The sequence below is a fragment of the Dermochelys coriacea genome, chromosome 7 (genome assembly GCF_009764565.3).
Source record: "Dermochelys coriacea isolate rDerCor1 chromosome 7, rDerCor1.pri.v4, whole genome shotgun sequence".
Taxonomy (NCBI): Eukaryota; Metazoa; Chordata; order Testudines; family Dermochelyidae; genus Dermochelys; species Dermochelys coriacea.
The window spans coordinates 114,014,764-114,030,299 of record NC_050074.1 but is presented as its reverse complement, the minus strand read 5'-3'; the positions used below and the strand labels follow the sequence as shown (position 1 = coordinate 114,030,299).

General features: G+C 42.7%; 1 protein-coding gene across 1 annotated transcript in view; it reads left to right on the top strand.

The window, feature by feature from the left end:
• Positions 1-15,433, top strand: part of FHIP2A (FHF complex subunit HOOK interacting protein 2A) — a 69,498-nt gene extending 54,065 nt beyond the window's left edge. Inside the window, exon 18 of the transcript XR_006282475.1 lies at positions 14,486-15,433. The gene's annotated coding sequence lies outside the window, so the exon portion shown is untranslated. The remainder of the gene's footprint in view (positions 1-14,485) is intronic.
• Positions 15,434-15,536: the final 103 nt, after the last annotated feature.

Here is a 15,536-nt window from a genome sequence, read left to right as displayed (position 1 = left end):
CCAGGCCAGGTAAAAATCAGCCAGGTGACAACCCTGCTTATTAAATCCATCACTTCAAATTTCTCAGAACATCTTTTCTCCTTTTCAACTATCACAATCAGCTGTTAGTTCAACTTAGTAAACCAGTGAGGTGATGGACAATATATACCAAAAAAGGGCCTGATTCTGGAATTTGATCCATGCCTGTGGACCTTGGGGCCTGCATACAGAGTCCTAGGCTCTGCCCACAAAGATCCAATTGCAGGCCTAAAGTCCTACCCACAGAAGTGAAGCTGGCTTGGATTCTAAGGTGAAATTCTGGCTATAATGAAGTCAATGGGATTTTTCAACTCATTTCTGAGCTTTAGGTAGTGTTTCAACTTTCTGGCAAGGAACAACTGCAGAAATGATGTAGGAGGAAAGAAATGCGGTGGCAGAAAAGCGCCACCCATGACCTTAAAACAATCTGTGAACAGAAATTTGCCTGGGAGGCTTTAATCTTTTTTTTTTTTTAATTCTTTATGATGGTGGGAAAAAGGTTGATATTGTCTAGGTTTGGGGATTGGTTTTGTTTTTCATGGAAGTTTCTTAGTCTGCTTGTTTTACACTTGGAATAGAGGGCTTGTTTTTCCTGGAACACAGTGCGATGGGCTGACTGAACTAGTAGCATTATGACATCACGGGGGCACAGAAGTGAAATCTGAATAACTGAGAAGAGAGAGGATTTTTAGTCAGACTGTTCAAAACTTTATGGGTTTGGGGTTTTTTTTGGTAGGTTTGTTTTGTTTGTTTTTTAAGTAACACCTATTTAATTCAAACACCGGACAAACATTCTTAAAGATTCAGTCACCTGCACCCCTTTTAGGTCTTGTCCACGTAGGGACATTTTTTTTCAATATAAACTAAGTGGTGAAGTTAAACTGATAGTAATACAGGTTGTGATGGAGTGTGCTCCCCACACTGGCCCTGCAAGAGCTGAATTGGGCCAGGTGGGCCCAATCAGCTAATTAGGCTGCAAACAAGGGAGCCTGAGGAGGCAGCTAATTAGAGGGAAGCTCACCTCTGCAGGAACAGAGAGGGCCTATATAAACCAGAACGCTTACAATAGAAGAGGCTGCTAGGAAAGGTTGCAGCCACTCCCTTGGAAGAGGGAGTTCTCTGATATAGAAAGGGGAGGAACCAGACAAGTAGGAAGCAGTCCAGGGAAGGAGCAGTGAGGACCAGTACTGCTGGGTTGAGGGTCGCTGGATTGGAACCTGGAGTAGAGGGCGGGCCCAGATTCCCTTACCAGCATGGGGGCATGGCATAAACAGGTGGAGCAGTGAACAGGAAGACCTCCTGGGTCACATGGGAGTCAGCGAATTGAAGGACTGAACCCCAGAAGGGAGGAAACGCTAAACAGCATAGACAGAAGGCTGTGTTGTGAAGAGGACAGCTGCAGCTCCTGAGAGAGAGCAAGAGAGGGGCTGCAGAGGAGAAACTGTCAGGATGTAACCGCCGCAAGGGGCGTAGGCCTGACCCAACTAATCCCCAGAACTGTCAGGAGGCAGCACTGTCCCAGTGGTGAGTAGAGCGACCTGTGACACAGGTATAACCCCCCTGTGGACACTCATATACTGAAATAACCATGTCTGCATAGGTGATTATACCTGTATAACTATATTGGCATAGCTGGTAAAACCGTCTTGGGTAGACAAGGCCTTACAACAAGGACAGAGAGAGCTCCCATTTCACTCCTGTGGCCCTCAATCAAAATCAGGAAAAATAATAATAGTGATGCTCTGTAATTCATCTGTTTAAATCTTTAGCCCTTTGGGGTAAGGACTGTCTCTCACTGTGTATGTACAGTGCTAATTGCATGGGGGTCCTGATCTCGGTTGGGGTTACTTTAATAACAAAAAATAAATCGTAATAAGACTTGGTATTTCTAAGGTAATAAACAAATATTAAAACAATACCCTCTAGACCTTATTTTTACATCCTAACAAATCAAAAAGGGCACAAACCGAATGTTCTTTTCCTTTTGCAGTTCATTTTTTAACTCATGATACCAATTTGGTCTGCTCGCCCTCTTATTGTGAAACTTCTAAAAGAGGCTGTGTTCTTGGTTTTTTTTTTTTTTTTTAATGCATCAACCAACTCAAATAATATATTTTAAGTATTCCTTTAATAAAAACAATACAAACTCTTACAAGATTAAATGTGATCTGGTCACCTCATCAGAAAGTACCTTAGTTTCAAAACCACTTGCTGAAAAATTATTACATTCCTGAAGTGAAGTTTGATAAGCAGAGTTCTGGCTGGTTCTTTAAGAAGGATAAGCTGTAACATCAATATTTATATAATGCATTTCTGTGCTGGTGGAGACAGAAAGCAAAAATTGATTATCAGAGGTAGCTTTAGGCTACAGTATAATTTCCATTGATTCACTGAGATCTGAACAGCTATAACATAAATCTGATATTATCCAGTAAATCACTATTTGTTTATCTTAATTTCATTTCAGGGGAAGCAAAGAATGTGGGAACTGTAACTAATATGATACTAATTCTAGTCAGAGTCCTTGGTACTTGACACCATTAGAACCTTTCATAAGTTTACTCAGTGCCCATATGGCTTTCCATTATTAGAGTCTTGCTGATTGGTCACTGTGTCTTGTTCTGTTCTCCATTTAACTCCTTTTTAATCACCTTTATTATTGTCCTTGCATGACAGCGATATTGCATGCCTGGGTCCCAACAGAGCCATTCTGTTTTGTGTCACAAATGCTGACTTCTTGGGTTTGTGTTCTTGAGTAGCTTAAGTGTTTAACTCTTGGTTTGAGGGCTGGACAACTTTGACAATTTATACCATCTGTAGCAAGTGATGTAGCAACATCTAGTGATCAGCTCTCATGCTTCAGGGTGAAAGATGATGGGGGTTCAGAAAGGAATTATTTACCATTAGGTATGTGCATTATGGATTTTTCACCTTCCTTGGGTACCTGCAGCATCCAGTGCTGCCTGCTGCCACATATGACAGCAGACCAAGGGTTCTATAAGGATTTATTTGTGTTATGAACCTAGGGCTAGCAGCTGCTGATGTACTAGTAATGGTCAGGTGCCGTACAGAAGATCCTGTAATTAGTTTCCAGTGACAAAGTAGCAACAACCCTACTTTTAAAGGAATCTCTACAGTCAGACAATGGTGATGTCCTGATCTCTAACATGTTACCTAAATGAGTATCGCCCTTTGTCAATGTGAACCATGGGAAAAGCAGTAGATGACTTTTTAATCTGTCCACTTAACTCTTCATACACCTGCCTATATCTGATTGCTTCAGAGGCATCTTGACTTCCAGCTCATGACTGTTTTCTACAGAAGCTTTTCATACTGATGAACTGAACATCTGTGTTTGAGACATTATCAGGGACTTTACAGAGCTCTCACTAGGCTCCATGGTGGGACCGAATGGTCTTGGACAGCAAACTACCCTCAGATCCCTAGATATGCTCTATCTAAGAATGGCCATAGTGGGTTAGATCAATGGTTCATCTAGCCCCGTGTCCTGTCTTCTGACAGTGGCCAGTGCTAGAGGCTTCAGAGGGTAGTTTATTGAATGATCCATCCCCTCTTATCCACTACCAGCTTCTAGCAGTCAGAGGTTTAGGAAAACTGAGCATGGGGTTGCGTTCTTGGCCAGCTTGGCTAATAGCCTTTGATGGACCTCTCCTTGGCATGGGGCTAGTAGATGACCCTTAAGCTATTCCTGTGCAAGGACTGCAGGATCTGGTCCAAAAGCAATCACCACTGGAACCAGGTATGGGGATGTGTAGGGGGAAGGTAGGGACTATCATTCTTTAACACTTATATTGCAGCACCCTCTAAAGGCTGTGACCAGATTGGGCTCCATTGTGCTAGGTAGCGTACAAACCTTGAAAGTGACCATCCCTGCTGCAAAGAGCTTTCCACCTACAAGGGTCACCTACAGGGTCGTATCCTGCGGTCCTTACTCAAGCAGCCTCCCTTGCCTTGATGTGACTTCAGCTCAGTAAGGACCTTTAGGGTGTGATCCCACATGACTAGCTTCCAAACATTTTAAACACACATTTCACTCAGATCCTCACCATTACTCGCCACCCAATAGTTGTTAACTTCCCCTATAAGTTTTGATTTTACCAGACTATCCTCTTCTTTGTTTTGGGATCCCTCCACCAAGCCACAAGGGGTCACTGTTCCGGTGACCAACACACCAAGAACAATAGTCATTCCTAAGGAGCTAGTGAGAAGGTGGGAAACAAAGAGCCTGTTAGTGGGAAGCTGAAGAAGAGCTCAAAAGCTTGTCCCTTACACCAACAGAACTTGGTCCAATAAAAGATATTCCCTCACCTTCCTTGTCTCTGTACTGGTAACCAGGATTAGTAGGGCCAAACCAAATTCGTGGCCATGAGACACATGTTACAAACCATGAAATCTAGTCTCTGCCTGTGAAATCTGATCTTTTGTGTGCTTTTACCCTATACTATACAGCTGAGACCAGCATTTCTCAAATTGGGGGCCCTGACCAAAAAGGGAGTTGCAGGGGGGGACGACATAGTTTTGCCACCCTTACTTCTGCACTGCTGCCTTCAGAGCTGGGCAGCCAGAGAGCAGCAGCTGTTGGCCAGGCATCCAGTTCTTAAGGCAGCGCCCTGCCAGCAGCAGTGCAGAAGGGTGGCAATACCATACCATGCCACCCTTATTTCTGCACTGCTGCCTTCAGAGCTGGGCGTCCAGAGAGCGACGGCTGCTGACTGAGGGCCCAGCTCTGCAGGCAGCAGTGTAGAAGTAAGGATGGCTATACCACACCCTGCCCTCCTTACTTCTGCGCTGCTGCTGACGACGGCTCTGCCTTCAGAGCTGGTCCCCCAGCCAGCAGCCACCACTCTCCAGCTGTCTAGCTCTGAAGGCGCCTGCAGTAGTGCAGAAGTACAGGTAGCAGTACCACATCCCCCCCTAAAATAACCTTGTGACCTCCCCCAACAACTTCTTTTTGGGTCAGGACCCCTACAATTACAACATCATGACATTACAGATATAAATGTCATGATTTGAGCTCTTTAAGACTTTTAAAATCCTATGACCATGAAATGGACCATGAATTTGATGGGACTCTAGGTATAAGTTATACACACAGTACTTCCCATGCAAGCTTTTACCTTTTATTCTTAAATTAAAAAGCATTACAGAGAAAACATGGAAAAACAATAAAAAGCTACATTCATGCAATGAGTTTACCAGAGTTTACCCCAACCCTAACAGATTCTGTCAGGAGCAGTCCCTCAAACCCCCCCCCTGAAGCGGGATTCCTTGTGATTACAAGTTGATCACACATTCAGCTCAGAACAAGCACACTCGTAATATAACTCATGAAGTCTGCTCTTTATACAGTTCAGGGGTCTTTGCTCTGGAGTTTCCAGAAGCAGATAATTGGGTAGACAATGGTTTGTCCTCTCAGGGTGTAGCTTGAAAAAGGAGGATTTCAAGTGGTCATTTGTATTCCTCAGGCACTTGCTAAGAAATCCACTTCAAAGGACTTTTTGGAACAATAACTGCGAAGTTCCTAATACCTTCCAGGTATTGCATTGGTCTCCCAGAGAAGTACATGCAATTCCACAACAACACATACACAACTGCATTTTTAATACAGTGGACACCAAAAATGTTAAACTTAATTCAATAGTGTTCATTCAGGATATTGCAGAATCCTGTCAGTCTATCATAGCAAGGTATAAGTGCTAATGTGCCAGTTACTGTTATAAAACACCTTGTCAGTTAACTTCCACATATCCATGCATAATACTGCTTGCTGAAAACAGTTTATATGTAATGAAACAACAAGGTGCACACTGGGCCTAATTTTATAGCTGAAAAACAGTTTGGTGATAGAGAGGTTTTGCAGCCCTTGACTGACAATGAACTAGTGGCATTCGCTTTTATTAGGATGTGACATGGCAGAATTACAAGCAGGGCTTTGCTAGTGCAATGTAAATACTTACATTTCAGTGGGGAAAGCATTACTCACTCTGATCTATCCATGCCTGATGGCCAGGGAGGCAAGCACTGTGGGAGTGAATAAGAGGCTCTTGCAATCTGACCTCCAAGGATAAATAACAGAGGCTCAGTCCTTTGCACTGACACATTACTCTAAAATATTTATGCCTAAGCATTCAGAATTACTTAGCCCTGCGGTCTATCTTCTTAGTCCCTACCAGACAATGTCCATAATTCAACCACACAAAGCAAAGTAAAAAGGCTACCTTAGGGGAAAGTATTTTTACTGCCCCCTGAGCAATCTTAAGTAGGAGGGGGAAAGAGCGTAATTGTACAGCCAGCCAGCTAGGAGACCCAGAGACTTGCAGCTGCACCCCATTGTTCTGGGCAATAGAACAAGCATGGGGTTGGGTTCCACTGTAACTGCAGCAGGCTTTAGCCCTGTTTATTTTTAGATAGGAGACTTTAAAAAAAAAAAAAAAAGTGGTCCCTGATGTCAAATTCTCTAGTTGGTCATTTTCACAAAAGCTACACGAGATTCTCTCTCCTCTTGCCTGCTTTCAATAAGGACAGCAGGCAGTCGCTCTGTTGGCATCTGCAGCAGAATCGAATTGTACTGCGGCAACAGAACAAAAGGCACAGGACTCGGTGCAAGAAGCAGAAAGTAGGTTAACACTGAAAGGTATGAATGGGAGCAATTATTTCTTCCCATCATGGAAATGGGGTGTTACAGCATCTTTCTTTGGGAACATGTACATTCACTTTTTTTTTCCTCTTAATATATCATAGAACACAATGCTCCTTTGCCTCATTTTACTGAATACTTCGCCTTTTTAAAACACTTCCCTTTGGTGGCTCAGTTGGTAGCATACTAAGATTTCCAAAGTTACCAGAATTCAGAACTGACCTTGGGATTTGTCCCCCTCCCACTCTGGCAGAGGCTAAGGACACAGGAAGGTGTTTGCTGCTGCTGGGTAGTGAGGGAGAAGATGAGACTTCAAAGAAAGTGGATATTTTCAGTGAAGTAAGATGGGATTTGGAGGCTAAAATGAGCCCTTCCTTGCTTAAAATAAGGTAGGAAGAGAGGACAAAAGACCATCAAAGTTAGGCATGGAAAATGCCAGTAAAGGTCATAAGATCCATGTACCTACCAGTCAGTGCCGGAGGGCTGAGTCCCTCAGTAGTTGAACTGATAATACAGGAAACATGACCGTAAACAAAATTTCCAAGAAAAGGGGTGGGGTTTTTTGGTTATTTTATTTAACTCGACCCAAAACCTGACTGCACCAAAGACAGACCTTTGCCATTGACTTTAGTACTACCAGGACTTGAGCTTTAAATACTTTTAATTCAAAACCAAAATAAAAATAAAAACACAATACCTTGCACTATGTTGACTCTAAATTTGGGCTCTGGCAGGTTGGGGGTATTTTTCCTTTTGGAATGTATCCTAACAGCTGGATAGCTCCTCTTCTTGAGTGAAAGGAGAATCTCCGTACCAGTATTCTATTCCAGGCCCCCACTACTACAAGGTAGGTCTATTGCAGATATACACATGCACACAAGACTCATTTTGGTTAGCACTGGTTTTCTTCATTCTTTGTATGCACTCACTTCAGGACAAATTGTCATCAGACACCTCAGGTGCATCTCTTATTACCTCATTAAAATAAGCTACCATACTGAACCTATGGAAGCTTGCATAAAAGCCAGTAGTAATCTGTAAGAAAGCAACATCAAAACTGTCAACCATGAATCATCCATCTGTAGCCTTTAATAATTATTAAAAAAAAAAAAGGCTTTTCCTATTTCTTACTTTCCTTCCACTATAATTTTCAGCTGTAGCAATATCCATTAATAGCAGTTACATTGTTACACAGTTGTGACATTTCAGGAGCGCCCTCATCCATTTCTGTCATTGAGCCACATGGAGGGGAAAAAAAAGGGGGGGGAAGGTCGAGCTCATTCTTTTTCTCTGCCCCCACTTCTTACCAGATGGCAGCTGCTCGCTCCAAGCTGTAAATCCCTATCGGGTTTCAGAAGCTTGGTGTTAATTGCCATGGTACAAAATTTGACCCTGGGGAGCAAAACTCAAATTAAAGCTGTGGGACCACAAAGTGGGTGAAATGCTAGAGATGGTAATGGAGCTGGAGCTGCTTACCTCCGCAATGATTCTGCCCCACAGCCTTCAGACAACAGTGGGAACTATAAGTTAGCACCTGACCTCTAAAATACATGCCACTTCTGACTCCGCTGGAATTCTTATTTGAACATAAGTCTCTGGGGAAGCGGGAGAATCTAAAGCAATGTACAGAATATGGATCAGAAAGAGACCAACACACAAGACACCATAGGGATGGGTTTTTAAATAATAAATGCAGATTTGAACATGGTGGGGGGGAAAAAACTGGCCTTATTTTGGACACTGGCAGTTAATCCATATTGGAATCTTGTGCTTAAGTAATTTGCTGAGTTACAGAATTGTTGAACTAAAAGAAACATGTCTATAACTTGATTATTTTAAAAAAATAATCTATCCAAGTAACTTGTGGACACGTGCTCGCGCGCTCTCTCTCTTCTTGTATCTTTCCTTTTGTTCTGTTCTTCAGAATCTCTACCTTCATTTTGGAGCAGAAAAAAATAATTAAAGGATAAAATAAAAATCCTGTGAGTTTTCAAAGGTCCACACAGCAGTAGCTAATTGGTTTCCAGTCAACTCTAGATTGCCTTTGATCTCTGAAGCTCTTGCAGAGGAATACTTTGCTAAATCTCATGCATATGCATGCTATTGGACTTACAGGAGATGTCATTTGGAAAGTCTGTAATTACCTGTGCAGTGGCACTTATAAGGAGAGACTGATAACACTGTGTTTCTACCCCCTTTTCTATCTGAGGAAATGCAAAACATTCTACAAACATTAATACATTAAGACTAAAACTACACCCCTGTGAAGTAGATGAAGAAAATCATATCACCCCTATTTTACGGATGGGGAAATAGAGGTAAGGGTCACACAGCAAGTGTGAACCCAGATTCTTTTGATTTCAAGACAACTCTGATTTAACCACAATCAATTCTTCCTATCAATCCACCTTTGCAAGCAGATCATCCACTCAGATTCTTCTTTCATTCCTTAATGCCCCTTTTCTCCCCTCATAAAGAAACTTTTTAAATGATTTTAAACAAAGTGCTATATGCATTCTAGGAAAATAAGTATCTGAGATAAGCAAGGTGCAATTATTCTCAGTTTTGTAGGAATCTCACTTACTTTCTGCAATAAAGCCAATAGTTTGGTCACAAGATACAATTTTGTTTTTTCTTTCCTAAGGCACAGTGACTTGGGATTATCTATATATACACATTCAGTCTGTATCTGAAACAGTTTCTTTAAATAAATTGTATACTGTACACTCATTTTGCTTAAAATTGGTCTCCTGTCAAGCTTGTACCCTAGAGGAACCACCAGCCTCACTGTCAGAATCACTTTCTGTGGCTCTGAACAGGTTCATTAATGAAAGAGCAGCATCAGCTGTGTGGAACATTTTGTCCCTGAAGGAAATGGTGCCAGAAGCAGCCCTAACATGCTTTCTGGCTCAGTCATGTTTATACAGGGCAGCAAAGATAAAGGTATTAAACATGGCTTTCAGGTCTCCCACACAACACTTGAGAATTCTGATTAGTGATTCAAGAAACAGAAAAATGCCGGGCGAATAATTAGAGCCCAGTCCCTTTTGGTTAATTTCACAGTCGTAGGATTTTAAAAATCATAAATTTCATGATTTCAGCTATTTAAATCTGAAATTTCTCAGTGTTGTAATTGAGGGTCCTGACCCAAAAAGGAGGTGGGGGGGTGGTCACAAGTTTATTGTAGCGGGGGGTTGTGGCACTGCTATCCTTACTTCTGTGCTGCTGCTGGTAGGGCGCTGCTTTCAGAGCTGGGTGGCTGGAGAGCGGTGGCTGTTGGCCAGGCACCCAGCTCTGAAGGCAGCCCCCTGCCAGCAGCAGTGCAGAAGTAAGGGTGGCAATACCATACCATGCCAGCCTTACTTCTGCACTGCCTTCAGAGCTGGGTGGATGGAGAGCAGTGGCTGCTGACACACGACCCAGCTCTCCAGGCACATGCACAGAAGTAAGGGTGGCAATACCGTAACTCCCACCTTAAAATAACCTGTGACCCCCTGCAACTTCCTTTTGAGTCAGGGTCCCCAATTTGAGAAATGTTGGTCTCCCCCAGGAAATCTGGTTAGCATAGGGTAAAATCACACAAGACCAGATTTCACAGTCCGTGACATGTTTTTCATGGCTGTGAATTTGGTAGGGACCTACCTATAACTGTAGCAATTACTCCTGTTAATCATCTCTGGAGAGAAATGAAATAAGTTCTGTTTGGGCAGCCGATCTGTGCTGAGGATAACAGTGTAGTTAGGGACCTGTGCAGCCTGGAGATACCCCTGTCAGAAGGGGAAAGAATGTGGGTCTCCACCCAAAAAGGCAAATTTGGGAAGCCTGAAAGTGAGTGCCCTTGCTGGACCACTGAAAGGAAATACATCTGCAGTTGCCCCAGGCTGTGATACAGTTTTCTAACCAACTACCTCATTTAAAATATTTCACAGCAACTAGGATTTATAGAGCCAGAAATACCCATAAAAATGGACTACAGCAGTCTATGCTAACAATCCAAAGAGCATGACTTATTCTAGTATAGCAAACCAGCTAGAGATTTTTTTCAAAGCTGCCAAGGAGACTTGCATAACTAAATTCCCATTAATTTTGAAGGAAATGGGTGTCTAAGTCCATTAGGTAGGCTTGTAAATCTCAGTTATGTGGTGGTAATATTGTAGAATATTATATTTTACAAAGGTTGGTATACTACTACAATCTGTATAATACATGCTAGTTGCTTGACAAGTAGACCATTCATCTTTATGTAACTATGGGCATGTCTACCCTGCAATAAAGCACTTGTGGCTAGCCCATGTCAGGCTCGTGGGGCTGCAAAATTGCAGTATAGACTTTCAGGCTAGGATGGGAGGTCCTGGAGCCTAGGCTCCCACCTGAGCCTGAACATCTACACTGTGATTTTATAGCTCTGCAGCCCAAGCCCCCAAGTCAGCTGACACAAGCCAGCTGCAGTTGTTTTATTCCACTGTAGATGTTCCCAGGGCTGGCTCTAGGCACCAGCAAAACAAGCAGGTGCTTGGGGCAGCATTCTGGTGCTGGCCATGCTGCCCCTAGAAATGTGACCCTGCCCCAGCTCGCCTCCACCTACGCCCCTGAGCGCGCCACCGCCGCTCCGCTTCTCCCCCCTCCCTCCCTCTCTCGCTGTGCACCAAACAGCTGTTTGGTGCAGCCAGCCTGGGAGGGAGGGAGGAGAAGCTGAGTGGCAGCATGCTCAGGGGAGGCGGCAGTGGTGGAGTGGAGGTGAGCTGGGGCGGGGAGTGGTTCCTCTCCCCCTAACCCCCATTACTTCCTGCGCTCCCCCCCACCGCCGCTCACCTGCACTCTGCCTGCTCCCCTGAACGCACTGCCTCTCTGTTGCCTGAGAGGGAGGGGAGAGAGGCGGAGCAGCGGCATGTTCAGGGGAGCAGAGGTGAGCTAGGGCAGGGGGTTGTGGGTGGGGGGAGCCACAAGAAGCAATGGGGGGGGGAAATGCCCACACCAGGGGAGGAGGTGGGGCCAGGGATTTGGGGAAGGGGTTGGGAAGGGGTGGAGTTGGGGCAGAGTCGGGGGAAGGGGCGGCACGAAAAAAAAGCGAGGGCGGCCAAAAATTTTTTGCCAAAAGTAAGGTGGCAAAAATCCTAGAGCCGGCTCCCAACGTACCCTATATATTCTTGTTATACCAATAAAATAAAAACCAGCAGGATCATCTTAAAGGGGAAAAGGCAAAATGCCACATTTATTGTGAATACAGAAAGAATCATAGTAAGCAGTTAGTTATAGCTATAACATTCCATTCAATTTCATATTTATTCACACACACACACACACACACACACACACACATTCTGCAAGGTGGTTATCATAGTTACCAGCCTTAGAGTTGCTCATGCCAAGCCACTGGCCAGGTGGCCTAGATATGAGGAGGGAGCAGGGCCTTGTCAGATGCTCATCTGATGCTCCTGCAAGTTGGTTTGCAGAATCAGACCCCAAAGTTCTCACTTTCTAGAGTCCATTTTTATAGGAATTTCTTCCTATGCCAGTCTATGGGAATTGCTTCATCATACTGTTGCTGAATCGATCAGCAGATGGCACATTCCTGATAGCTCCGTGCTGCCAGATGTTATCTTGTTCTTTGGTTCTCCTATTCTTGAGGCTGTTGGGTGGATTCCAGTCTGCCCTCCAGGGGGTCCTCTGATTATTTCCACTTGACCCCTTCTTCAGCCAATGACACTGGATTCTTAGCCTGGCACCTCCCTGATCATTCAGTTATTATCCACTCCAAGCATCCATCCACATACATCCTCTATCTCTATTTTAATCACAATTGTTAACAAAGCGAGATGAATACAACAAAAGGGCAGGGAGTCTCTGGGTGCTGTTTCTGTTACAGAGTATTGCTTTGAGTCTCTCTCTGTGTGAGTAGTTGTTGTTGCAAAGAATTGCTTTGAGAACAGACTCTGTCTTAGAATGTACTAACACAATTAGCAGCTTGCAAGTTTCACACACAGAGGGAGAGAAACAGTACCAAAAACCGAGAGACCTCTTAATTAGTAATACCCTGGCGTTAAAACTATGGGGAATCAAACTCATTTGTGATTTTTCATACAGAACTTCTTTAATATGATCCAACATTCTGTTAAAGATATAGTAGGCCAGATTCTCATTTACACAGCGTTCTTTATACCACTCTAATAATGTAAAGGAGCCATACAGCGAGTGAACATTGCATTTACACTTCAAGACCTCTTTGTGCTGCCAGAGAAGTGTAAAGGGACCATCACATATATGGGAATCTGACTCATTGTCTAGACATTTTAAAATTGAGTTTCCCAAGATACAAGTCAGAGGACGGCCTTGTGGTAAAGAAACTGGACTGGGATCTAGGAGATCTGGTTTCAATTGTTGGCTTTGCAACAGTCTTCCTGTGTGGCCTCGATCAAGTCAGTTAATCTCTCTGTGCCTCAGTCCATCCATTAAATGAGGACACCAGAGCGGGGGGCCTTGTGTTGATAAATTCAGCAAGGACAGTGAGATTCTGAGAGGTTATTGATGAAAGGCCTATTAATAAATATATTGTCCATCATACCAGGACAGCAAAATTCCCAGTCCACACTCTCTGACCCAAGCAAGTTGCTGCCCTTCACCAAAAGATCTTGGTGCCATTAGTTGACCAGTGTCTCCAAACTGAGACTGATATTGAGAGTCCTGCCTCAGCAACCTTATATCATCACTGAGTACCAAAGAAAAAGATCATTAGCCTGTGTTGCCCTTGCTAAATTCTTTCTCTGATTATAGAGAATAATGTCTCTAAAGAGGACATTACAAAGTCAACCAAGCAGTGTGTAATAGAAGATACCATAAAGGGCTGTTAGAGGAATTCCTGTTTCTTCCTTTCTGGGGCAGTCCACCTGTGTACATATATATTCAAGATTTATAATCAAGCATAGCTCTAAACTCCTTTGTGAATGTTAGATTCTGTATTGGTGTGACTGGGGAGAAGATAGCAAATATGTATGTTTTTGGGGTTTTTTTTGTCAGTCTTATTATTGCAGGTATTCATCTGTTTTATATATATTTCATTTATGAATTTGTAACTGTTACAGACCTAGTTGTGCCTCTGGACAATATATTTCTTCTTTTGGCCTTTTCTAAGTAGCTTAGGAATTGAAAAGTGAAATCCAGTAAATTCAGCAGGCCTGCAAGTGCTTCCTTTTTTGAAATAACCCTTTTTACATGTAACTTCAGAAAATTACATAGTTCTTCTTATTTAATTTTTTTAAATCTAAAGCTTGGTAAAAGTCAAATATTCATTGTGGCAAAGTATAACTTCCAGAGATGGTTTGTCTGCAGGTGTCAAATGCAAACGTTATAATTTAATTTATAGCTAAAACTATGCACCAACCCTAGAATAAAACACACACATTGGACCCCTGCTGTCTGTCCTCAAAAGATTAACTGTTGAACATGATACACGATCCTTAATTACTACTTCATATACACTTAAAAGGAGCTTTGATGAATTCTGGGACTCCAAATAGTAGATGCCAGACTATTCACTTATCTGGAAACCTTGATTGATTAAATGCAATTAGATTGACTAGAATATTTAATTAAAAATGCAATAAAGCTGAAGCGCCACATACTATAGCAGAACACAAAAAGCTTGGGGTAGGCCTGAACTTGGAGGAAGTTTATATCTTGGACTTCATGGCCCAGCCCCATGTTTAGGACACACATTTCTACTCTTTTTTAGGTGGCAAAGAACATCAGTTTCTCTGCTTTCTTACAGTCTTAAAACACCCTATCTTCTTGTCTCATGTTCTGAACTCCTAGCTTCATGGAAGGCCTGCATGAAGCCCACCAGCTAAGATCCAGACCAGTTGGCTGGATGACAGAAGAGGGTGACAGAAACCCAGTGTTCAAATATGGTCAAACTTCAGCTGTCTGGAGAAATCTGTTGATCAAGTTAAATGGACTTTTATCTATCTTTGGAGGTAAGCAATATTTCAGTGGGTGGTGAAAAATTAATACACATATAGACTCTAGTAAATGAAGGCTTGTCTGTTAGATGGCTGAATGTCAGACTTTGATGTAGGGAATTGATTTGTTTACCACTTTGCTTATAAAATCCCACAATGATAAGATATTTGTGGTAAACACCCTATCCTGTCCCAGGAACTATACTGCAGAAATCAATTTATTTGAAGGGAAAAACCTCTCTCTCTCTCTCCCCACCCAATCCTGCAGTGTTTACTGAAGAAAATTTCTTATTGACATCAGTGTAGATACTTCCCAAACTATTGCATCTCCAGCATATTTTCTTCTAAACTGTTGAATTTTTTTTTAAAAATTCCCTTTTTTTTCTCTTGTGCTGCAATGTATATGACAGACTTGCACTGAACAAGTGTGAATTCCTTTGTATTTTATATAGGGATGATTTTTTTTCAAAGGGAAAAATCTCACTTTGGGTCCACATAAGTGGAAATACAGATGAAGAGCAGTGCTTACACCAAGAAAATTACTGACTTCATTGCTGGGGAGTCAATCTGGTTTGATCACATTTATCCCTGGTTGACTCCACTGACTTCAATCCTGACTTCATTGCCAATGGAGGAAGAGCATGGCCCATCTTGTTTTTTGTTATAAGGGTGAAATTTGCCCCTGTACAGAAAACCAGCTCAGTGTCTATGTAGCATTTAGTGGATGTAAGTAGGTCTTACGTGCTGCATAGCCATTATGCTGGCCCTGAGAACATGTTGTTTCTCCTCTCCCCTCCCCTCCCCTCCAAAAAAAACTTCCAGACTAGCAGGAACTGCAGAATTAGTATCACACAGGCTTTGGAAAACTGATGAATAATCTGTCTTACAAAAATTCTCCTTTTAAA